This window comes from Caretta caretta, chromosome 7 (assembly GCF_965140235.1).
Source record: "Caretta caretta isolate rCarCar2 chromosome 7, rCarCar1.hap1, whole genome shotgun sequence".
NCBI lineage: Eukaryota > Metazoa > Chordata > Testudines > Cheloniidae > Caretta > Caretta caretta.
This window is the reverse complement of record NC_134212.1, coordinates 89,582,412-89,609,513: the sequence shown is the minus strand read 5'-3', so window position 1 is coordinate 89,609,513 and position 27,102 is coordinate 89,582,412. Positions and strand designations below refer to the sequence as shown.

General features: G+C 39.8%; 1 protein-coding gene across 3 annotated transcripts in view; it reads left to right on the top strand.

Moving 5' to 3' along the window:
• The window catches only part of PRKG1 (protein kinase cGMP-dependent 1), an 891,251-nt gene that overhangs the window by 796,185 nt on the left and 67,964 nt on the right, over positions 1–27,102 (top strand). The window lies entirely within an intron of this gene.

The window sequence follows — 27,102 nt, the reverse complement described above, 5'->3', positions numbered from 1 at the left end:
ACACCCCATGCATCCAGGGTGGATGGATAAGCAATGCTATTCTAGTATATAAGATGGAGTAGTGGCTGTAAAAGGAAATTGTGCATCAACCGTGCTCCACACTCTAGTTGGGGTGGTCAATTTTGATGCCAATAGCTTCAGTGCACTTCATCAACATGAAACTTAATTATTGGTTTCACACAGAAAGTTGGAGCAGAGGCAGGAATTATGCCTAGTTCTCCTGAGTTCCACTCCAGCACCTTAGCCACAGGAATGTCCTCCCTTCTAGAAAGGATGCTCCTAGCAGCTGAATAACTTCCTCTGAAAATCTAAGACTCTTTCCAGGACCAGCATATATAAAGTGATTGACTTGCTCACTTGATGGTTCATAAGACCTCAGCCTAAATCTGCTCCAAATTTCTTCTAAGACAGCCTTCAGTTTCTCACGAGGGGCTTCCATATGGGATTATGCCTCAGTTACCTCAGAGTATGATTGTGCCCTGTGCTATGAAAAAAGAGATTTGCATGGTTCCCAAGGAGAGCTTTATGCCATCTTTGGTCTCCTTCAATCCTCATACAATCTGCACTAGCTTCCAATGTGGCCCAGGTTCTGGCTGCTGTGACTACCACCCTGCACTGGTCACAAGGAGGGCAGTGCCTCTGGTGTCCTTGCACCACCCAAGGATCCCCATACGCAGAGGAGAATCTTTAATAGCAGATCCACTGGGATTAGTGCTGCTTTGTGCCAGGGAAAAAGCACAAATGTGCTCTAATCCACCAAATAATCATGGCCTATAGTTGTAATTCTACTGTTTTTTTCAGTTTTGTAAGTCCTTGCATAGAGTCAGAGGGTGGTGCAGCTGCAATTCAGCTGAGGGATACATTAGTTCAAAGAAGAATGGGGAAGGGAATAGAAACCTTATCCCATGTTACTACTCTAATCTATGAGTAGTCTCCTGACCAGTGAATTCTCTCCATTATAAGAAATAAATGTCACAGGTAAGTTTGCTAATTTCCCCTTTTACTTCTTTATTGCTTCTAACAAAGGACGTGCCTGCCATGTAGTGCTCCCTGTTGGCAGAGTGTGGCTCTGTAGGCACTCCTTGCCTCAGTATCCTCCTCCCCAATATTTTTTGTCTCCCCCTGGGATTTAGGTGTGTCAGCTCTCTGGCTGAGTCACTCTGATATCAGTCTCCATTCAGGGTAACAAAACAGGAGCTTTAGGAACATAAAACATAAATTGGAAGGGACCTCCCCAGGGCTGCTGAACTCTGCCTCCTACCATCACAAGTAACCCTATTCTAAAATTCCACTCATAAATTTGTCCATCTTTCTCTCAAAACTAATTAAATTGTTTGCCCCCACAGATCCTATTTCATCCCATTTCTGTCACTCTAGTGCCATCCAGATCTTCCTGAATACTATTCTGATCCTCCTCTGTATTGACAATGCCTCTCATCAGCAAATTTTGTTACAACACTCCTACTTTTTGTTCCAACATCATTAATAAAGATATTGACTAAGAATGGTCCTTCAAGAACTCCCCCTAGTAACCTTCCTCCAGTCAGATAATTCACCTTTCGGAATAACCTCTTGTCTTCTCTCATTTAGCCAGTTCCTTATCCACTTTATAATTCTTTTACCAATCCCCATCTTCTTTAATTTAATAATTTCCTATGTGTTACTATATCAAATGCTTTAGTTGAAGTCCAAATATATTAGATTTACTGCATTTCTTTTATCTAAAAAAACAGTTATTTTCTCAAAGAAGGAATCAGGTTAATCTGGCATAATCTATCTTTGTTAAACCCATTTTGCATTATATCCCCTTTTCCATTTACTGCTAAGAATGTAATTATTCTTTCCATCACAATATGTCCAAAGTCTTGCAAACTACTGAAGTTACCCTAACAAGTCTGTGATTGCCTAGATAACTGTTTCCCCCTTTTTTTAAATATAGATCCTATGTTAGCTATTCCCCAGTCATACAGTGCTACGCACAAAGAGATAGATGTATTAAAAACCTGTGCTATCAGACTAGCAACCTCATGTGCCAGTTCTTTCCGTATACAAGGATGGAAATTATCCAGTCCCCCAGAGTTGAGAACATTAAGCTCTTTGAGTTTTGCTTCCACTCAGATGTAGTAATTCCCATTTCTATACACTCATTTCCATCAGTCATCCTGCCTTCATGTCGAAATTCCATATTTTCATTCTGACTGAAAACTGAGGCAAAATATTCATTTAGTTTCCAGTCTGTACCTAGATTATCTTTAATCTCCTCTCCTTCCACACTGCATTTTGGTCTGACCTCATCCTTCCTTATTCTTTTTGTATTTATATAGCTAAAAAACTTCTTATTTATTTTATTTCCTTGGCAAGATCTAATTCAGCTTGACCTCTAGCGTTCCTCACTTTACTGCTACATTTTCTAACCTCCAAGATATACCTTTACTAATCAATCTCTTTTTGATTCCCTTTAGGCTCTCTGCTTACTCTTAAAATCTTTATGAAGTGGTTATTCTTTCAGCTGGCATCTGGATGCTTTCCCAATAGGTTTTGTCCTACTTGGGTTCCTCTTCAGCACACTCTTTGGGTTCAGTTCCCACTCCCTTCTAGGTTACCTCTCAGTCTCTCTGCCTCCCTCACTCCTTCCCTGGAGCCTCCTCACTGTCTTCTGAAGACCGTCACTCATGACCCTTCACAGGAGCTTGTCTACTCTGTGGTTCCACTCTCAAACAGAATGTTCAATCCTTTTAAAGAATCACCCAACTGATAAGGCCAGATGTGTGTGAGGGTGGCTAATCTAGCACAGGTGTGGCTGAGCACAGCCACCTTTAAAGCCAGCCAATCTATGATTGCTTCTATTCTTCTTCCCTCATATGCAGACAGCAGAGCTCTATGTCCAGGTTCCATAATGATGGCATCTATATCAAGGAAGGCTAGACATTGTAAACCATCCCCCAGATGTAAAGGAGGCACTCTTCCACCACATGACATATTGTCTGCAACGCTACCCCACAGTCACAGCATGCTGGTGCATACTTGCAGCAACTCCAGGATGAGCCAGAGAATAGCCTGTGAAACCTTGCCTAGGATCTGTGATCAAGTGGACAAGGATGCAGATGTAGCAATGGACTCGTGAATTTACTTAGTATGTTAGACACTCTTTCCCACCAATGATTTCAGTCTGTAAGGATGTAGTTTTCAGCTCCCTGGCAGCGCTGGTCATCCATACGTGGTAAGGGGAAGGTAACATTCTAGTCCAAGAGTGCACAAGCTGCTATAGCAAAGGCATTTTGCGAGATCAGCCATGGTGTCACACCCTGGTTCACAGGAGTGGAATTCCTCCCTGGAATATAAGCAGACCTTTAAGTTGGCACTACATATTGTTTCCTGTCTAAGAATGGGGCATCAGTCACCTGGAGATATAATAAGTTAATTTCATCTGTTGCAACTCCCCAGGCAAACTTAACAGAAATGACATCTCGTCAAAGGTCTGGCGGAACTATATCCACTAGCAGATACAGAGTAGAGATTGGTTTATAATTCAAGCAGCCATAATAAGAGTGGATGAATTCACGTCCATCACTACAAGCTGAGCGTGCTGGCGGCACCACAGACTGCAGTGCAATATTCAGCTGGACCAAACACCAGGATCCATACAGAGGCATGAAGGACCAAAGGTCTGCTCCCCGATAGTTTTCATATCAAGGCAGTATAGGAAGAGATCTTCATTTTCATGTGTTCCAGGTGAGGCCACTTTGTTAGGCTACAGTTTGAGTTTTACTCACAAACGTATGAAATCTGGATGTAATGGCAGTAGCTGTTCTCGGACATGGAGTGAGACAGGGTGGTTGACAAAATGTTTAGTTAGACAGAAAGTAGTATCACTGTCTTGCTTTCATTGAGAATTAGTCTCCAGTGCTGGAAGTAAGTTGTCAAAGTATTCATATCTTGAATTCCCTTGAGGAATTCCACCATGATTTCAACAATTTCCATCCTACAATCAACCTCAGCCTGGTCCAGTCCACACAAGAGATCCACTTCCTGGACACTACAGTGCTAATAAGCGATGGTCACATAAACACCACCCTATACCGGAAACCTACTGACCGCTATGCTTACCTACATGCCTCCAGCTTTCATCCAGACCACACCACATGATCCATTGTCTACAGACAAGCTCTACGATACAACCGCATTTGCTCCAACCCCTCAGACAGAGACAAACACCTACAAGATCTCTATCAAGCGTTCTTACAACTACAGTACCCACCTGCTGAAGTGAAGAAACAGATTCACAGAGCCAGAAGAGTACCCAGAAGTCACCTACTACAGGACAGGCCCAACAAAGAAAATAATAGAACGGCACTAGCCATCACCTTCAGCCCCCAACTAAAACCTCTCCAATGCATCATCAAGGATCTACAACCTAATCTGAAGGATGACCCATCACGCTCACAGATCTTGGGAGACAGGCCAGTCCTTGCTTACAGACAGCCGCTGAATTGGAATTAATTTGCAAACTGGACACCATTAAATTAGGCTTGAATAAAGACTGGGAGTGGATGTGTCATTACACAAAGTCAAACTATTTCCCCATGTTTATTCCCTCCCCCCCCCCCCCCCCACTGTTCCTCACACGTTCTTGTCAACTGCTGGAAATGGCCCACCTTGATTATCACTACAAAAGGTTTTTTGTTTGTTTGTTTGTAATAGGTCACTTTACCTGATCACTCTCGTTACGGTGTGTATGGTAACACCCATTGTTTCATGTTCTCTGTGTATATAAAATTTCCACACTGTATTTTCCACTACGTGCATCCGATGAAGTGAGCTGTAGCTCATGAAAGCTTATACTCAAATAAATTTGTTAGTCTCTAACGTGCCACAAGTACTCCATATCTTGGTTCAGATTCCCTTCAATCCTATGGAAGTCATTTCTGGTGTCAGTAATACAGATGTCATCAGCATACACATACTTTTTGACCTATGTTTCAGGAAGCTCACATGTATATATTGAACAAAAGGGACACCAAAACTGACCCTTGAGGAAGGCCATTGGGGAGATGTTTAAGGTGACTGATTTTCTCCCCAACATGCAGAATAAAGCTTTGATTGCTAATCATTTCTTGAATGAACCACACCATCAATTTACAAGGAACAACGTGCAGCAGCTTGGCAGTCAGTCTAACATGCCACAAACATGCCATAGGCTGCCATGAGATCAATAAGAACTGCACCAACTTTCTTTCCTGACTCAAATGCATTTCCTATACCTTGAGTCAGACAGAGAACCTGATCTTGGGTGCATAGTCCCCTCCTGAATCCAGCCTAAACGCGAGGCAGTTGAGGATCGACTGATTTATTTTTCCACTTCTATTAGGATGGCCAAACCAAGACAGCTATGAAAGAGTGAAATGGATTATTTTCTGGATTGTGCATCATGAGCAGAACTAAGGGCCAATTCTACAGATCTTTAGTGAAAATATACATCGTCGAAACTAGGTTCTAGTTTCATGTCAAATTTGGCCCTCAGTTACGCTGGTACAAGCCAGTTGTAGATAATGGGATTACACAGGTATTCCAAAGGCTGAGTTTATGGACAATGAGGTTGAACATGTTCAGAATCTTCATTACCGATGATTATAAACAAGCCAGAAAGAGCATGGCTTGACTTTCAGATCCTAGAATAATTTTGCAGGACTTGAGTTAATTGTGAACTGAGCCTATTTGATATAGAAGACATTGAGAGACAGTAAAAAGGGAACAAACAATGATATATGTATACACATTTTTTCCAGAGTAGAATCTCTCTCTAAGGGCCAGGATTCTGATTTCATTTAGACTGGGGTAAACCAGAGTAACTCTGCTGAAGTCAACTCCAGTGGCTTTAATAGTGTTACCCTTTACACTAGCACAAGATCACAATCTGGCTCTAAGACTAGATTAAATCTTAAAATATAATATATTGCTACAATCCTGCACACCCAAAATTCCAATTGTAATAAACTGTAGTCAGTGGGAATTTGGGGTGCACAAGGAATTCAGGATCTGTCCCTCACTTGTGAAAGCAAGTTTTAGTAATAAAAATGTCTAATTTTTATTCTATAAAAAACAGTATCACTTTGCTAATAACAGGTTTCAGAGTAGCAGCCGTATTAAGCTGTATTCGCAAAAAGAAAAGGAGTACTTGTAGCACCTTAGAGACTAACACATTTATTTGAGCATAAGCTTTCGTGAGCTACAGCTCACTTCATCGGATGCATTCAGTGGAAAATACAGTGGGGAGATTTATATACATAGAGAACATGAAACAATGGGTGTTACCATACACTGTAACCAGAGTGATCACATAAGGTGAGCTATTACCAGCAGGAGAGCAGGGGAGTGAGGGGGGACCTTTTGTAGTGATAATCGAGGTGGGCCATTTCCAGCAGTTGACAAAAACGTCTGAGGAACAGTGAGTGACTTCTAGATACTCTTCTGGCTCTGTCAATCTACTACAGGACAGGCCCAACAAAGAAAATAACAGAATGCCACTAGCCATCACCTTCAGCCCCCAACTAAAACCTCTCCAACGCATCATCAAGGATCTACAACCTATCCTGAAGGGCGACCCATCACTCTCACAGATCTTGGGAGACAGGCCAGTCCTTGCTTACAGACAGCCTCCCAGCCTGAAGCAAATACTCACCAGCAACCACACACCACACAACAGAACATTCAAAAACCAGTCGGAGAACACTTTAATCTCTTTGGTCACTCGATTACAAACCTAAAAGTTGCAATTCTTCAACAAAAAAACTTCAAAAACAGACTCCAACGAGAGAGTGCTGAATTGGAATTAATTTGCAAACTGGATACAATTAACTTAGACTTGAATAGAGCCTGGGAGTGGATGGGTCATTACACAAAGTAAAATTATTTCCCCCTCCTCCACCCCCCACTGTTCCTCACAGGTTCTTGTCAACTGCTGGAAATGGCCCACCTTGATTATCACTGCAAAAGGTCCCCCCACCCCACCCCGCTCTCCTGCTGATAATAGGTCACCTTAAGTGATCACTCTCGTTACAGTGTGTACGGTAACACCCATTGTTTCATGTTCTCTATGTATATAAATCTCCCCACTGTATTTTCCACTGAATGCATCTGATGAAGTGAGCTATAGCTCACAAAATCTTATGCTCAAATAAATGTGTTAATCTCTAAGGTGCCACAAGTACTTCTTTTCACTTTGCTAATAGTAATCATGAACTGATTTCAGACTTGAGAATGTGTATCTAATTTATTTTATAAGATATAGTGTTATTTGGCTTACTTATTAGAATGCAGTGCATACATAGTACCTACTGTTTGCATTTATATGTCTAATGAAACATAACATTGTCAGTTTAGACCTGTTCATTTGTATTTTACGATTTCACTCTTTAGTCCCAGTTTCTATGGAAACCCAAATTGGTATGACAATAGAGAATAAGAAATGAAGACAGTTCTTCAAAAATATAAATGATCTCAGTGCAGAATTCCCAGGATTAAATAGCAGCCAGAAACAATCTAAGTATGAGCACGTGAGCTGTATATGTTGTGAAAAGAAAAATACATGCAAATTAACTGAAAGTGCAATAAGTATAAAGTGTAAAGCTTAATTTGTGATTGGCCAGCTTTTGATAATGTTTACCTAAATGTTAGAATAGTTGTGTGATGAGGAAATATACGAGGAATATAGAAACCAATCATCAATTTCAGATTTTATTGCTATTTAATTAGAAGGAATTCCAGTGCACCAAACAGGCTTAAATAATCATGTCTCTGCCTATTTTATATAGCTATTAATATCTTATGACTTGAAAATACTTTATATCCAGTTAAGGACACATTAAATTTGTAAGGAAAAAATCCAATTATATTATTTAGTGTCTGTTGCTACCGTATCTGCCATGTGTATGAAATAACTAGAAAGACCTCCTAAAAGCACTTTTTACATTCTGTGCTATATAAATAAATCTCTGGGTCACTTAAATTTGAAAGGGACTTTGGGATAAGTGTGAATTTAACAATTTGAGTATATCAGCTCTACCATATTTCAAATAAAGTGGTACTCTTAGGAGCTTATGATGTACAAGAGGAGTATGACACCACTCAGCAGGTCTGGATTTACAATAGCATGTCTTCTGGAGTGCTTCTCAAAAGGATGTATGCAGAAGGATTTAATGATGCTGATGACTATTCTCTGACGCAATTACTGGCAAGTTTCATAAAGCTGCCCCTGAAACATTTCAGTGTACTATTTAGTTTTGCTTTTAATGTCCACATGCATCAAGGTCACTGTTTCTCATCTGTGTCCCTAAATAGTTAGAAATTCTTTAGGTATTTCTTTGAGAATTAATTGTGGTGTGTACAACCTACAGAATGTTAGGTCTTATTATCATTATTTTATAGACAAATTCAAATCTGTTTCAGCACTTCCATTTATAAAGCGTATTTTGCACGGTGTAATGACTCAAATCATACAAAGTTCTTCTAGATTACAATGTGACATACAAGACTTCTCTTGTCTGTGTTAACTTCCATTAATACTTTTTAAAAAATATGTTTCTGAGTATCACAACAGCCCTCCAACAGTTTCATATTGTACCTCTCGCGCCGGCCAGGGATGTTGTGCCTCTGTGCTTGTCAACGTGCAGCACGATATATATATATGCCAGTGTTACGGACTGTCTGTTCTCTTTGGCGGGCATCTGATTTCTTTGCTCCTCCTCCCCAGAGAAGGCGTAGCACAGCTTATTTCTTGCTCGGACTTCTCCTAACTTCTGTGCATTCATGGGGCAATTATATGCGAGATGACCATTTTTTGGCAGATATCCTTAAGAGAGTTGATTTGGAGTGGTCATGCCCTAGCTGGCTTAGAGAGAGCAGATTTCCCACTGGGTGAAGGATCCTCCATAACCCCACCTTTTGAACCTGTTTTGTGCCAATCCTTTGTTAACTCTTTATCTACCCCAGGCCAGCACTTCATATATATATATATATATATGCTTGTTTGCCTGCCATGAATAGTGTTTTGGAGTTACATTCAATAAGGCCTGCTCTTAACTCATGAGAATACAGTTTACAGAACTGCTTTATTCCCATTACCTCAGCAGCCTCTTCTGGCATGGAAACCCCTTTCCCATACATCTATTCCCTTATATACTCTCCCAAATAAGTTGCAAATTCAGAATAAATCTTAAAACTCTTTTTCTGAGCTCACTGAAATTTCTTTCCATATTCTTCAAGGGTTAGTTCAAATGTTTGTAGCAAAGTGATTTTAAACTTATTATATTCCAAACAATACTCATAGGTGAATGAGTGGAGAGTGCCTTACCATTCAACAAAGGAGCTAGAAACCACATCTTATTAATGCCAGTCACCTGGTTAAATGTGCACCCCCTTTAAATGAACATCTATACTATCCCCCTCTTTATATTCATGTATTATCCCTGTGGTCTGTGCAATTAGATGTGTGGTTTTTGTCTCCATTTGCAATCATTCTAGTTCATGCTGGCATCCCCTTCCCCATTGTCTGAACTTCTTTCCCCCAGCTGCAGTCTCTCCCAATATAACCTGAACTTATCCAGGGCACTCAGCCTGGATGATGATCTAGTGTTTCTCCTGTTGGGGTAGACACACCTTTCATCTTCACAGATGATGCAGTCTTCCTCTGCACTCGCATTTGCAATGTGCAGGAGGTCAGACGAGATGATCATGATGGTCCCTTCTGACTTAAAATTTTTTAGTTCATGATTCTTCCTCTGACTTGAATTCTCAGGGTTAGCCTGCTCCAGTGCACCCTCGCTGAACCTCTGCTGTCTGGACTGGTTCTTGGCACCGTTTGTTCCTGTTTACCCTGACTTGAGGTAACTCCAATCTCTTCAACTTCTGAGCCTTTATTTGGCCCTGGGTGACCACTCTAGTCATGGTCCCACTGATACAGCATATAGCAGAGCTGCTCTTTGTTAAGATGTTAAAATAGAGATTTCTTGCTCTGCACAGCTCTGTTAGCTGCTTCTACTTTAACAACTCATCAGCTCTGTCTTTTTCCTATTATCTTAAACAGAAAATAACAGATTTTTAAGACGGCTATTTCTTATAGGTTTTTAATCATATTTGTGATTGTGGCCAACACCATTCCCAACTCTCATCTCCTCCGAGGTCTTTCTGCTTCTTCCATTCTTCACATTCTGATGATAAAGGATATAGTTGCCCATGCCCCCTTGACCAAGACTAAGAGGGATGGGTCAGTTCCAAAAACACTTTAGGCTGTGGGTTCTCTTTCTTCTCAGGAACATCTGCATGGAATTACCCATCCACTAGTAATCTTAACAGCAATAAAAACATCCACTAAAATAGAAAATGAAATGAAAACAAAAGAATCAATTTGCTTAATATGGCTGGATTTACATTTCTCAAAGCTAAATTCTGCAGAGGCAGCAAGTTGGCCTAATAAGAAGACAGAGCTCTGCTGACTGGAGAGGGACCCTTGTAGCAGGGTTTGTGGGGTGGGATTTCCTGTTTCAAACAGCACTACGTGAACACACACTAGGAAACTTTTAATGCACAGCAGCAGGATCTGCATAACAGACCAGTTAGTGAACAACACATTGGTGTGCTTTACAATTCAGAACCCTGTAGTGTACATTGCCATGCCACGTGGACAAACCCTGAATATGCATTTTCGTACTTGTCCTCATATATGCTCAGATAACTGTAAAGTTTAAGAAAACCACAGGTGCTTCCCACCCTCTGCCCCTCTGTTGTGTGCAATTATAAAACAAGATAGTCAGCCTTTTGCTGAATGGTGCATGTTAAAGAGAAAATCCTCCTCACCTTATTTATGTAAAATTCCCATTAACTTCAGTGAGTTAAGAAGAGCAAGAAGTCAGGTGAGCAACAACATTTGGTTCTATATCTACTAGAGCGCAGTTTACAAATGGTAGCCTGGATAGATGGCCATCTTTCACTCTGGCTTTTTCCTTTTCTTTTTCCGTTTAAAAAAGAACTCTTTTATTCCCCTTTAAAAATTCTCCCTGAAAAAAAATAGAAACAACTAATGTTTTACAAAAAAGCCCTCAAAAATCAAAAAATGTTATATTTAGGTTTGACTGTGTAACCTTAACTGTTCTCTGTTATACCTCTGAATCTGAATTGTCTATGAATTTCATCTATAGTCATAAATTATGTTAGAGAGAGAGATCTTTGTAGAATGTTTACTATATCATACCGTATTGTTTGAAGTGAGGCAGTGTTACCTAGTAGATAGAACACTGGCTTGGGATTCAGGAGAACTGGGTTCTGCCACTAGCCTGCTGGGTGATCTTGGGTAAGTCATTTCACTTCCCTGTGCCTCTGTTTCCCCATCTGTAAAATGGGGTTATTCTACTGACCTCCTTTATAAAGCACTTTGAGATATATTGATGATAAGAGCTAAGCATTATTATTGTAGCATGTGATCACAAAATAGAAGATTGTGTCATGATTCATTCATGCAGGAAAACTAAGTTAAGATGGCATATTTAACTATAACGTTTTCATTTCCTGACTTGATTGTTTTTAATATAATATATAAATATGTATCTGTGTACTATATACTGTTAAAAGGCATCTTTTGTTCCAGTGCTGGGTATATAAATTAGTTCAAAAATAATGCAATGAAGTCATATTAGAACTATTAGATAGGCAAAATCAAATCAGAGGGGGAGTTAATATTTAAGGAACAAATTCACATATAGCATATACAAGCACAGCTCTTACTGAAATCAGTGAAAGTCATGCTAGTTTGTATCAAAGCTGAATTTGTTTCATAAATATATATATGAGTACATATTATCTAGATAAGAAAATCTTTGTTCTCTTGGATAAAAGAAAATATTTCACATTTTACAGTAAATGCAATTGTATTAAATTGAGCTGACTTGGGACTGGATAACTCAGGGGTCTTGCATAAAGATACAAAGTGTTTCACATTTACATCATTGTTCTAGCCTGGATCAATAGTAATTGAAAGTTATGTTACAGCCAGTTAGTGATCTTTATTAAATGAGTTGGTGGGCTAAGTTTCTATTGCAAAGTTTAGTGGGTTGCATGGCGACTGGCCAGATGAAGAAAATACTTTTGTAAAAAATTCTTCTTCTGGTTGAGGTATCCTAATGACACGGACTGTCTCTGTCATTTTCTGTATGGACCTGCTTGTGGTTAAACAAAGGATTATCGTTTCCAGTGATCTCAATTTGGTACATTTCATGATCCAAGAACAAGAATACGTTCAGATTATTATGAGTCAGTATAAATGTGTGTGTGTGAAAACTGTATATACTAATATATATATATATATATAGTATGGCTAAAAGCTTTATGTATATTTTGTTTTGGGGAAGAAGAGGGAAAAGATTACCAGTAAGCAATGTGTTCTCTTCAAGTATTGTCATTCGTGTGCAGTAATGCCCTAACTTCCAAGTCTAAGGAGAACTAGTTAGATAAACATTGCAGTACTACTCTCCTGAACTGGATATCACATGTGGAATGCAGGAGAAGACAGAAATGCTGTATGTTTTTTTTAGATTTTGTTGAGTATCGTATTTAGGGGGGAAAACAGTTAAACTGATTTGGTGCTACTTTGACTACTTTAGATAAGAATTCAGGGCTGGGTGTAGAAACATCTCATTCTTCTAGAATGCTTTATATGGAGGTTCTTTCATTAGGGCCTGCACCACACTGACTTTTCTTTCTGATGTTATTGTTATGAAGAATGTAGTCTTCAGGGACATATCATGCAGTAAATACTATCACAAAATTTCCAGTGGAGATTCTATCAACTTGTTGAGCAGTAGATGTAGATCCCAAGAAGATGGTTCGTGCTCAGATATGATAGTCATAAATGTTAAAGTGTGAATCAGTCATTTTAGAAATTTTGTAACCTCTGGATGTCTGAATGCAGAAGATCCATGAAATAAATTAGGCTGATGTGATTGCTAGATGAACTTTGACTATATACAGTATTTTAAAAGATTTATTTAATGATAACAAATAGTCCAAAATAACAGATATTGAAGGAAAGGCTGTAGTAAGATGTCTCTGAAGTGCCCAGATAGAAAATCATTTCCATTTTTCAGCATAGTAGATAGTTTGTGACTTTCTAATATGATTTTCTGCACCTTGAAAGAATACTCACAGTTCCACTCTGCCAGGGTTTTATGTTCTAGGCAGCCAGTTCTAGGGATTTGAAATTTAAAAGGAGAATTTGACCATCTTTTAGAGAAGAGATCTCGAAGAACTAGGAGCAAGAAAGAAACTTCTCTGTCGGGTTTAGGAGGTCTGAATACCAGATGAGATCAGTTTGAGGCTATCAGTAAAACTTCAGGTGTGTTCTGTCTTCCTGATGACTTAGGAATTTAGGGGGTTTAGAAGAAATTCATATGTCTTGTGCCACAAGAAAAAGTCATATGGAGCTAAGAAAGTTTCATAATTTTCGGTCTGCAAGGTTTCAGAGGAGTATGACTTCCCTCCCAGTATGTCTAATCTCCTGTCTTACTTTGCTTGAGCAGATTTGTGGGTTATGTCTGAACCAGCCTTCTCATTGAGATGTAGGTGCTACTAGGGAATTTAGTTAGCGATATTTGAGGAAGAAGTCAAAGCCAGTCTGAGGGTATTAGGAATGGAAAGAAGCTTTTTCCCCACTTATAGATTGTGATCAATTCACCCCTTAATCTTCTTTTTTTGTTAAGATACATAGATTGAGCTCACAAGGCATGTTTTCCTATCCTTTCATCATTCTCATAGCTCTTCTCTGAACCCTCTCCAATTTGTCAACAACCTTCTTGAAGTATGGATGCCAGAACTTGACTCAATATTTCAGCAGTACAGTCGCACCAGTGCCAAATACAGAGGTCAAATAACTTCTCTACTCCTACTGGAGATTCCCCAATTTATACATCCAAAAGTCGCAATAGCCCTTTTGGCCACAGCATCATATTCGGAGCTCATGTTACTCCTGGGGGGAATTCTGCAACAAAAAATTAAAAATTCTGCACACAGTATTTGCAAATTTTGCAAAATTCTGCATATTTTATTTGTGAAAATAACAAATATAATCACACCAGTTTCAATTATTTTTGGTCATTTGTTTCAAAATATCTGTCAGCAAGTATGTCTGTAACAATACAGATAACAAAAAAGATTCAGAAAATGTTTTTTCGACAAATAGATTCCTTACTAGGCATATTAATACAGAACTTTGGGAAATAATTTATTTAAACTACAATACAGAACAGTATTTACTGCACCCCCCCAGCAGAAGTGCAAAGGCTGGGGGGAGTCAGGAGTAATGGAGGAGCTGAGGGAGAGGGAAATAATTGCTGGAAAGAGCCTGAGTGTGAACCTGGGTGTGACCTTGCCCTCTGGTGGACAAAAACTGCAGCAATTTTTCAGCAGAAGCTTTTTTCTGTGCAAAAAATTAAAAATATGCATGGCTCATTAATTATGCATGTGTGCAGTGGTGCAGAATTCCCCCAGGAGTATCATGTTCAGCTGATTATCTACGCCCACCCCAAAATCTTTTTCAGTGTCACTTGCTTCCCAGGATAGAGTTCCACTCCTATAAGTATGGGCTGCGTACTTTGTTCCTAGATATATACATTTATGTTTAGCCATATTAAAACTTATATTGTTTGCTTGTGCCCAGTTTACCGAGCAATCCAGATCACTCACTATTAGTGACCTGTCCTCTTCATTATTTATCATTCCCACAATTTTTGTGTCATCTGCAAACTTTCAGTGAGGATTATATGTTTTATTCTAGGATCGGTCATTAATAAAGACGCTAAAAAGCATAGGGCCAAGAACTGATCCCTGCAGGACCCTCCTAGAAACACACCTGCTTGATGATGATTCTTCTTTATAATTACATTCTGAGACCTATCAGTTAGCCAGTTTTTATTCAATGTAATGTGTGCTATGCTAATTTTATATTCTAGTTTTTTAATTAAAATGTTGTGCAGTAACAATTCAAACGCTTTACAAAAGTCTAAGTATATTACATAAACAGTGTTACCTTTATCAAACAAACATGTAATGTCATAAAAAAAGATACCTAGTTAGTTTGACAGGATCTATTTTCCAGAAATCCATTGTCATTAATTAATTACCTTTTTAAAATTCTTATTAATTGAATACCATATCAGCTGCTCTATTATCTTGCCCAGGATCAATATCAGACTGAGAGGCCTAATATTAGGTGAGTCATTCTGTTTACCTTTTTAAATATTGGAACAATTTTAGCTTTCTTCCAGGCTTCTGGAATGTCCCCAGTGTTCCAAAATTCACTGAAAATCATTATTAGTGATCCAGCTCCTCAGCCAGCTTTTTAAAATTTCTTGTATGTAAGTTATCTGGACCTGGTGATTTAAAAATGTCTAACTTAAGTAGCTTCTGTTTAAAATCCTCCTGAGATACTGGTGGAATGGAAAGAGTGTTATCATATGACATGACTACATCATCTGTTTGTTTTTCCCCAAATTCAGAACAGAAAAATGTATTGATCATTTGTGCCATTTCTGCATTATTTTTGACAATTCCATCATTCGCATCTAGTAATGGACCAATACCATTGTTCCTAACATACTTAAGAAACTCCTTCTTATTCTCCTTAATTCTGCTGGCTTTAGATTTTTCCTTATGTCCCTTTGTTTCCCTTATTAATTTTATGTAATTCCTAGCATCTGATTTATATTAATTACAACCAACTTCTCCCTTCTTCCATTTGTTATATATCTTTTTTTAGCTTCCTTCATAGAATCATAGAATATTAGGGTTGGATGAGACCTCAGGAGGTCAATCCACTAATCCAATCCACTGCTCAATGCAGGACCAACACCAACTAAATCATCCCAGCCAGGGCTTTGTCAAGCCAGGCCTTAAAAACCTCTAAGGATGGAGATTCCACCACCTCCCTAGGTAACCCATTCCACCCTCCTAGTGAAATAGTGTTTCCGAATATCCCACCTAGACATCCCCCACTGCAACTTGAGACCGTTGCTTCTTGTTCTGTCATCTGCCACCACTGAGAACACCCTAACTCCATCCTCTTTGGAAACCCCTTCAGGTAGTTGAAGGCTGCTATCAAATCCCCCCTCACTCTTCTCTTCTGCAGACTGAATAACCCCAGTTCCCTCAGCCTCTCCTCGTAAGTCATGTGCCTCAGCCCCCTAATCATTTTCACTGCCCTCCGCTTTTCTCTGATTTGTCCACATCCCTTCTGTAGTGGGGGGACCAAAACTGGACGAAATACTCCAGGTGTGGCCTCACCAGTGCTGAATAGAGGGGAATAATCACTTCCCTCTATCTGCTGGCAGTGCTCCTACTAATACAGTCCAGTATGCCGTTGACCTCCTTGTCAACAAGAGCACACTGTTGACTTATATCCAGCTTCTTGTCCACTGTAATCCCTACATCCTTTTCTGCAGAACTGCTGCTTAGCCAGTGGTCTCCAGCCTGTAGCGGTGCATGGGATTCTTCCTTCCTAAGTGCAGGACTCTGCACTTGTCCTTATTGAACCTCATCAGATTTCTTTTGGCCCAATCCTCCAATTTGTCTAGGTCACTCTGGACCCTATCCCTATCTACTTCTCCCCACAGCTTAGTGTCATTCATTTCCCTCTCAATCAGGTCATTTTAACAACTGATATGGCCTTTTTCTAAATTCTGGGATTGTGGCTTTGGGGACATCTAGTAAAGTGTTCTTACACAATTCCCAATTATCATTCACCTTTTTCTGATTAAATTCTTCCTCCCAGCTGATTTGGCTCATCATTGTTTTCAGCTTTGTGAAATTGGCCCCTTTTAAAGCACCAACTATATATATCACTGTTCCAAGAAGGGGCTTTCTGTAAATCTGGAGTCACAAAGCATAGGAACCAACCCAAGCTGTGGTAGCTACATGGATCTAAGAACTCCTGAAATGTACCTTGGATTCAGATGCCATCGAGCTTGCAGACCCCTACCTGTAACCTCAAATAAAATAATAGGTGAGGGATCTCTGTTCAGGCATAAAAAGGAACAGTTGGAAGAAGGAGACTGGACAGTCTTAAAAACCCATAATCTGGAAACCTATTGGCACTTGGATTCAGATTGACCAGATGATGCGTTGGAGAGGTTTTAGTTGGGGGTTGAAGGTGATGGCTAGTGGCGTTCTGTTAATTTCTTTGTTGGGCGTGTCCTGTAGTACAGAAAATAACAGAACGCCACTAGCCATCACCTTCATCCCCCAACTAAAACCTCTCCAGCGCATCATCAAGGATCTACAACCTATCCTGAAGGATTACCCATCACCCTTACAGATCTTGGGAGACAGGCCAGTCCTTGCTTACAGACAGCCCGCCAACCTGAAGCAAATACTCACCAGCAACCACACAACAAAAACACTAACCCAGGAACCTATCCTTGCAACAAAGTCCATTACCAACTGTGTCCACATATCTATTCAGGAGACACCATCATAAGGCCTAATCACATCAGCCACACCATCAGGGGCTCGTTCACCTGCGCATCTACCAATGTGATATATGCCAGCATGTGACAGCAATGCCCCTCTGCCATGTAGATTGGCCAAACTGGACAGTCTCTACATAAAAGAATAAATGGACACAAATCAGACATCAAGAATTATAACATTGAAAAACCAGTCGGAGAACACTTCAATCTCTTTGGTCACTCGATTACAGACCTAAAGGTGGCAATTCTTCAACAAAAACACTTCAAAAACAGGCTCCAACGAGACTGCTGAATTGGAATTAATTTGCAAACTGGATACAATTAACTTAGGCTTGAATAAAGACTGGGATTGGATGTGTCATTACACAAAGTAAAACTATTTCCCCTTGTTTATTTCCCCTCCTACTGTTCTTTGTAAAGTGCTGGAAATGGCCCACCTTGATTATCACTACAAAAAGTTCTTCCCCCTCCCCCCCCCCCAGCCCCCGCCCGTGCTCTCCTGCTGGTAATAGCTCATCTTTCCTGATCACTTTTGTTACAGTCTGTATGGTAACACCCATTGTTTCATGTTCTCTGTGTATATAAAATCTCCCCACTATATTTTCCACTGTATGCATCTGATGAAGTGAGCTGTAGCCCACAGAAGCTTATGCTCTAATAAATTTGTTAGTCTCTAAGGTGCCACAAGTACTCCTGTTCTTTTTTACGGATACAGACTAACATGGCTGCTACTCTGGAACAACTACAGTACATCACCTCGGGTCCAAATGTTCAGTACCATAAAGGAGCATCTGTGATCCCAACATTCACTGCTTTCTAGGTGGTTCCAAATTCGGTGCTTATATCAGTGGGGATGTATAATGACAATACTTAATAGTCTGTTATTTGGAGGAACGTGTATTTACACTGTCTAAGAACTTCATCTTCTAGACAGCCAGTATCAAGAAAAAACAAAGAAAAAATGCTTTGTGACAGCATTACACTCCAATTCTAAAGAAAAACAAATAATAATTGTATACTAGCCAGACACATTGAGAAAGCAATAGAAATAATGCAGAACAATATATCAGCTGAGCAGAGACAAACAGCATACGAGAGAAGAGAAACATAATAAAAGGAAAGAGAAAAAAGTGTGTTTAGTAGGAGTAGTGCAGCAGAAATGAATGAGAACCCCTGCCTGCTTAATAGCACTTAACTCTAGTTATTCATTATGGGTGAAATTCACCTCCATTCCTACCTACACAAAGCATAAGTAAATGCAATTTGTGCTGCAAACTAAGCCAAAGGTATGGGAGAAAAAGGTCTTGGGCAGGCCTGGGGATGCATCCCAGCCTTTGGATTGGAGTGCAATAGCATTCTCTGGTCCCTCTGTGTACCCTTATGCAGAGATTCCTGGCCACTGGATCTGGTGGCTCAATTCAAAGATTGTTGAGGTCCCTTTCCTGGTCACTATGCCAGCAAACCCTTCCTACACAGGGCTATTATAGGAACCCTGGGACCAGAGTTTTATGTGGGTCCTCTTCAAAGGGATATATTCTGTGCTATGAGGAAAAATATATATTTTATACTAATGTTGGCTAATACATTAATATCTATTTAGAAAGTAAGTGCTTTTTAGCTTTGGTAAGTGCAGACATTCCGTATCATTATAATTCCCTTGTGTAACTTAAAAATTATATCTGAACTTGCCTGTAGCTCCTTTTACAACATGATTGAATTCGTTATTATTAATCAGGAGTCAACTGTGTTTTACCGTAAAATGTTTTACAGTAAAATTCTACAATTATACTTGTTCAACATGTAGCTGAGTTCAGCCCTTCTTGTATTCATTTTCAATTCTGCCTTGCAGCAATAGGAGCTAATTTGAAACCACTGTTGCTAATACCAGGAAATGTAGAAGCCATTAAAGTTCTTCTGGGAGTTTCAAGTGACGATGTGCCCATTAATGGAGAGGAAATGTAGAAAGATGATCTTCAGAAGAAAAGCAGGTGTAAGGCTAAATAGTTCTTTCCCAAAAGTCATTTGTTTTTTCCATTTGGCTGATGAGTGTTTTTGTTCCACTATAGAATAAATGTTGCTGTATATCAGGTCTCTTCATGCCCTTGGAAGAAATTGTAGAAAAATGACCTAGTATATTTTTGTAGTTTTACTGAAGACAATATTAAGAAAAAAGTTCCTTACTTATCAATGGATGCACATTATTTTCTCTGGTTTCAGAGTAACAGCCGTGTTAGTCTGTATTCGCAAAAAGAAAAGGAGTTCTTGTGGCACCTTAGAGACTAACCAATTTATTTGAGCATGAGCTTTCGTGAGCTACAGCTCACTTCATCGGCTGCGTACTGTGGAAACTGCAGAAGACATTATATACACAGAGACCATGAAACAATACCTCCTCCCACCCCACTCTCCTGCTGGTAATAGCTTATCTAAAGTGATCATCAAGTTGGGCCATTTCCAGCACAAATCCAGGTTTTCTCACCCTCCGCCCCCCCCCCCCCCCCCCCCACACACACACAAACTCACTCTCCTGCTGGTAATAGCCCATCCAAAGTGACCACTCTCTTTAAAATGTGTATGATAATCAAGGTGGGCCATTTCCAGCACAAATCCAGGTTTTCTCACCCTCCCACGCCCCTCCAAAAACCACACACACAAACTCACTCTCCTGCTGGTAATAGCTTATCCAAAGTGACCACTCTCCTCACAATGTGTATGAAAATCAAGGTGGGCCATTTCCAGCACAAATACAGGTTTTCTCACCCCTCCCACCCCCTTTTTTCAAAAAAACACACACACAAAAACTCACTCTCCTGCTGGTAATAGCTTATCCAAAGCGACCACTCTCCCTACAATGTGCATGATAATCAAGGTGGGCCATTTCCAGCACAAATCCAGGTTTTCTCACCCCCCCCCCCCCCCACAAACTCACTCTCCTGCTGGCAATACCTCATCCAAACTGACCACTCTCCTTACAATGTGCATGATAATCAAGGTGGGCCATTTCCAGCATAAATCCAAGTTTAACCAGAACGTCGGGGGGGGGGGGGGGGGGGGTAGAAAAAAACAAGGGGAAATAGGCTACCTTGCATAATGACTTAGCCACTCCCAGTCTCTATTTAAGCCTAAATTAATAGTATCCAATTTGCAAATGAATTCCAATTCAGCAGTTTCTCGCTGGAGTCTGGATTTGAAGTTTTTTTGTTGTAAGATAGCGACCTTCATGTCTGTGATTTCGTGACCAGAGAGATTGAAGTGTTCTCCGACTGGTTTATGAATGTTATAATTCTTGACATCTGATTTGTGTCCATTTATTCTTTTACGTAGAGACTGTCCAGTATGACCAATGTACATGGCAGAGGGGCATTGCTGGCACATGATGGCATATATCACATTGGTGGATGTGCAGGTGAATGAGCCTCTGATAGTGTGGCTGATGTTATTAGTTATTATATGTTATTTTCTCTGTGATGGTGTGTGTGTGCATGTGTGCGTGTGTGTGTTCTTCTTTTTAAGCAGCAGTGGAGCCAACTTTAAAATATTTTTAATGTATTTTTACAATAATGCTGAAAATGACTTAAAGATGGTATTGGACAGTATGTTAGGCAGGAGTTTACAATGAAATATTGGAGCAAAAAAAGACTTGTGATTTGGGTCTTCATATACTGAAATATCACATCATGAATAAGGAGGGAAGACACTCTCTTTATCTATGACTGGTCAGGCTACTCTTGCAAAACCAGTCCTGGGCACTTCATTACCAGAAAAATATAGACATATTAGAAGGACTTTAGAGAAAATGATCAAAGAAATAATAACCACCATAATATCTAAATGTGGTGGGTGGATTCTCGACCCTGGTCTCTTTGCAGCACTGAAGAGCTACAAGCAGAGGGTAAACTTACCACAGGTCTCTTGCTGGGGATACCTCTCGTAGGGAGAAATCCCTAGCAAGAACGGATCCATCTTCTACACTTCCTATCCACAACCACCAGTGCATAGGATTTATGGGACAAGAAATATGTGTTGTGAGGGCAGGCACAATGGCCAGAACATCAAGCATTCTGACAATCCCCATATGGCAGAGGACAATAGTCAGCTAGCATAGTTTAGAGCATCCCCTGGGATGTGCAAACCTGTGAGGCAGCGAATTAGAGTGCAGTAATTGGCAGCTGACAGTCCAGCCCCTCTACTTCATCTGCTATGTATAGTTTGGCCAATTGACAATATTGCCCAACCAGGAGGAAGAGTATCACAAGCAAAACTGATTTCTTTGAAAAGTATCCTGCTTCTTCTACACTAGAATTTCAGGATTTACAATACAGCCTGTCTACATTAAAAATGTATCAAAAAGCATCCAGTTTTATCTCTCTTGGCTGGCCCCTTTAACTTCTCATGTTCTACCTCAGTAACTGGCTGAGCTTGTCTGTTATGATTAGGGTTAGCAGAATTCAATTTTTAGTTTTGTATAAGTTTGACAAATAATATTGATGTTTATTTTTAATCTTTTGATTTTTATTGATTTACATTTTCACAGTTGTAGGAAATTAGGACGGGGGAGAGACTCAGACAACAATTATTTAATGACAGTAGATGTTGCGATTCAAAAAGTTAAAGTTTCCAACCATTAGAACACAAACTGTCAACATCACATGTCAAAATGTACAAAATATACTCATTAAAACAAGCTATAATTCTCAAGCAACATTTTTCTTAGTTTGCCTATCTGTAAATTCAGTTAGTATCGATGGAAATATTTCTCACAGGTGAAATCAACATTTACCAACATTGACTGATAAAAATCTAATCCTTCCAAGCCTAGTTATGCCCTTTGTGCCATCCTGGTCAGTTACAACAGGCATCTTCTCCTGCACTACACTTCCCAGGATCATCATGGTCTGTGGAACAGCTTGACCTTGTAAAATTTGAGGTTCAGTCGAGCAAACAGCTTCACATTCACCATCATCAGCCCTCTGTGATCTTCAGGGAAGTCAGGCAGGTGCAGAAAGGTGGCAGAACCCCAGCAGGATATAAGGTTCCCCTAAATATAGTGTATAATTTAATAATAATTTTCCCTTCTATAGCACTGTCTCAAAATGGTTTGCGGATATTAATGAATTAAGCTTTATAATACCCCTATATGGTAAGTGGTTTCTTTATTTTACAAATGAAAAAACTGAAATACAGAGAGGTTGTGTCCAAGGTCACAGAGGAAGTCTGTGGCACAATTAGAAATAGAACCTTATCTGCTGCCTCTCAGTTTAGAACTCTAAGCAATTTAACACCACAGATCTCCTTGTTGCTGCTCACTGTAGTTGAGGGACATAATTTTTGTCAAAGGAGTGAAAAATCAATTTTACCCGCGAAAAGTATTGGTAAACTGATACATTCTGGCAAATGTAGAATTTTTGAAAATTTGGTGTTAAAAAAACCTCCCAAACCTGCTTGACTGTGAAAGAAATAGTCTTAAAAACTCAAGATTTAAAACTTGTAACTACAAAAGGAGTGGAATTTATTTTTCTCAATAAATTGTACATAAATTCTGAAAATACACTATGTGTATCATCATCTATATTCATATGTACTTAAATTTGGAAAATATTTCTTTAAAGAAGAAGAAATTCATTATGTTCCTAAACAATGTCTATGAATGCAGGTATTTTCAAAAGAATAATCTCTTTTTGTGATAAAATAATGTTTTAGTATGTTGTGTTAATCTTGAAAATGTCAAAGTAGTGAGTTGGGAACAAAAATGCCTTTAGAAGGCCAATGCTACTATAGTTTACAAAAATTGAATTGTTAGCAAATGTAGAACACAAAAATAAAGCTCGCATCATATATAAGAACATCTGCCAGAGGCAAGAAGTAGACTAAAGTATTTAAAACAAACAAATATGTAGAGGTGAGCTTATATTTTGCTTGGGAAAACCTAATACACTTATGCCCTCTACTGGAGGTATGAGAAAGTGACAGAAGCTTTTATTGAGTGCTGGAAAACTGATGAATGGGAACCAGCAAAGAGGCATCACAAAACAATAATGAGCTATTATTAAACTGATAACTGTAAATCTTAGTGCTTCTCAGAAGATCCCCTTACCTTTTTTTTAGTTCACCCCATCTACTCTCAAAAACATACCCTCACAGCCTTCCTTTACTCAACCATCATCTGAGGAAGATTGAACTGTGGAAATTATCAAAGCAGTTCCCAAACCAGCCAGTTGTCTCTAAAATAACACAAGGCATTGTGTTATCCACTCTTGTTGCTTTCCAGGATGAACACACTTGTTTCTGTTACACTCGCATGCCTTCTCAGCCTAAGGGTGTGTCAGTGCTAGAGGAAAACGTGAGGAGTTTTACATGTTAACTAACATTTGTAACATTCTAGTGTTGACAAGGCAGTTGTAGTTTTCACATACGTTATCTAGTTGAAGTAAACCCTGGGCTCCTCCCTAGTGCTTACCTAGACCTGCGAACGTGAAAACTACAGACTGTCTTGTCTACACTAGAATGTAATCTCATCATAGCTACCAGGGAAGTATGCAGTTTTCCCATGTTAGCAGATTTAGTTAGTACACAGGGGAGAATGGGCAGCGGTGGGGGGATCCCTAGGCTTACCTTAACCAGCTAACATTTGCAAAAACTACAATTGTCTTGTCCCACTAACATTTTACTACATATTAGTTATCATATGTCAGATAATATGTGGTTTAAAAAAAACCAAAATACTATTTTTTTCCTAGTGAAGACATGGTCTAGAGTGAAGGCCTGAGTTTGAGTCTTCGATTTTAATCCTCAGATGTGAGTAAAACATGAGACAGCCAGGCTAGGCCTCTGATACACAGAAATAAAACTCTCTTAGTGATCTCATTTAGTGGTGAGTAACTCCTAAGGAAAACTAAAACAGAGATGCTGATTTTCTACTCCATAGACACAATGAATCATACTAGTTTTCTAAACTAAATGTTGTTGGTTGACAAACATAGTGACACAGTAAGTATTCAAATCTTTATAGCATTTTATAAACTTGAGAGGATTTAGCACAATAGCAGCAATAATAGGGCTAAATATATGAATATGCTATTACCAGCAGGAGAGTGGGTTTGTGTGTGTGGTGGGGGTGGTGGTGAGAAAACCTGGATTTGTGCTGGAAATGGCCCAACTTGATTATCATACACATTGTAAGGAGAGTGATCACTTTAGATAAGCTATTACCAGCAGGAGAGTGGGGTGGGAGGAGGTATTTTTTCATGCTTTGTGTGTTTATAAAAAGATCTTCTACACTTTCCACAGTATGCATCCGATGAAGTGAGCTGTAGCTCACGAAAGCTTATGCTCAAATAAATTGGTTAGTCTCTAGGGTGCCACAAGTACTCCTTTTATATATGAACCTAATAATGTTTAATGCATCCCACAACTTTATCTCCCCATCAAAATCACCAAAACCCCCTTCCCACCTATACCTATTTTATATTTTAGTACATCCATATACATAAATATACTTCTTCCCAGCTCCCACCCTTCCAGAATGTACTTCTGAAAGATCTGGAAAAAAAATATTTTTCCAAGCATGTCAAGGTTCCTTCCCCACTCTGAACTCTAGGGTACAGATGTGGGGACCTGCATGAAAACCTCCTAAGCTTACTTTTACCAGCTTAGGTTAAAACTTCCCCAAGGTACAAATTAATTTTACCCTTTGCCCTTGGAATTTCCACTGCCACCACCAAACTTTAACTGGGTTTACTGGGAAATGTAGTTTGGACACGTCTTTCCCCCCAAAATCCTCCCAACCCTTGCACCCCACTTCCTGGGGAAGGTTTGGTAAAATTCCTCACCAATTTGCATAGGTGACCACAGACCCAAACCCTTGGATCTTAGAACAATGAAAAAGCATTCAGTTTTCTTACAAGAAGACTTTTAATAGAAGTAAAGGAATCACCTCTGTAAAATCAGGATGGTAGGTACCTTACAGGGTAATTAGATTCAAAACATAGAGAATCCCTCTAGGCAAAACCTTAAGTTACAAAAAAGACACACAGACAGGAATAGTCATTCTATTCAGCACCGTTCTTTTCTCAGCCATTTAAAGAAATCATAATCTAACACATACCTAGTTAGATTACTTACTAAAAGTTCTAAGACTCCATTCCTGTTCTATCCCTGGCAAAAGCAGCATACACACAGACACAGACCCTTTGTTTTTTCTCCCTCCTCCCAGCTTTTGAAAGTATCTTGTCTCCTCATTGGTCATTTTGGTCAGGTGCCAGCGAGGCTACCTTTAGCTTCTCCTGAGTCCACAGTGTGCCCTTGTTGCCAAGAAGGCCAATGGCATTTTGGGGTGTATAAGTAGGGGCATTGCCAGCAGATCGAGAGACGTGATTGTTCCCCTCTATTCGACATTGGTGAGGCCTCATCTGGAGTACTGTGTCCAGTTTGGCCCCACACTACAAGAAGGATGTGGAGAAATTGGAGAGAGTCCAGCGAAGGGCAACAAAAATGATTAGGGGACTGGAACACATGAGTTATGAGGAGAGGCTGAGGGAACTGGGATTGTTTAGTCTACGGAAGAGAACAATGAGGGGGGATTTGATAGCTGCTTTTAACTACCTGAAAGGTGGATCCAAAGAGGATGGATCTAGACTATTCTCAGTGATAGCAGATGACAGGACAAGGAGTAATGGTCTCAAGTTGCAGTGGGGGAGATTTAGGTTGGATATTAGGAAAAACTTTTTCACTAGGAGGGTGGTGAAACACTGGAATGCGTTACCTAGGGAGGTGGTGGAATCCCCTTCCTTAGAAGTTTTTAAGGTCAGGCTTGACAAAGCCCTGGCTGGTATGATTTAGTTGGGATTGATCCTGCTCTGGGCAGGGGGTTGGACTAGATGGCCTCCAGAGGTCCCTTCCAACTCTGTTATTCTATGATTCTATGATTCTTAACCCTTTACAGGTGAGAGGATTTTTCCTCTGGCCAGGAGGGATTTTAAAGGGGTTTACCCTTCCCTTTATATTTATGACAAAGCACATTTAGGAGAACTCACACACCACCCTATGAGCAATTTTTTTGTTTTTTGATGTCTCTGGAAGAGTGGTCAGGCATGTCCTCCGCACTTCAGAAATAATTTCCACCTCCCCTCTCCCAAGAGAAGAGCATGTAGAGGAATAGATGTCATGCCCCCCTGGGCATGCTGCCTACTAACAGACTGGGCCCATCATGGGAAGCAAGCTGGAGGGTGCCATGAGCACATTCCCCTTCCAAGGACGTTCAAAGGTGAATTTTTCTTTTTTAAGCACAATCCCACCATGAGCATCCCTGGAGGGAGTGAAGTGCCACATGACCTCAAATTCAGAGCTGTATCCCATAGGCACAATCTACCCTTTACTACTCAGTTATTTTGTTGCTGCCAATAGGAACACAAAAATGGAAACTATTGAAATGATACAGACGAGGATCACAATACATTTTGGATTTGTTGTGTTTTGTTTGCAAAATGTTTTAGTGATGGTATGTGATTTCTGTGTGCCATCATATGAATTTCATTATGTTATACTGTGATACAGTAGGCTATTGGCATTGTTGAGTTAAAAGAATATTCATGTGAAC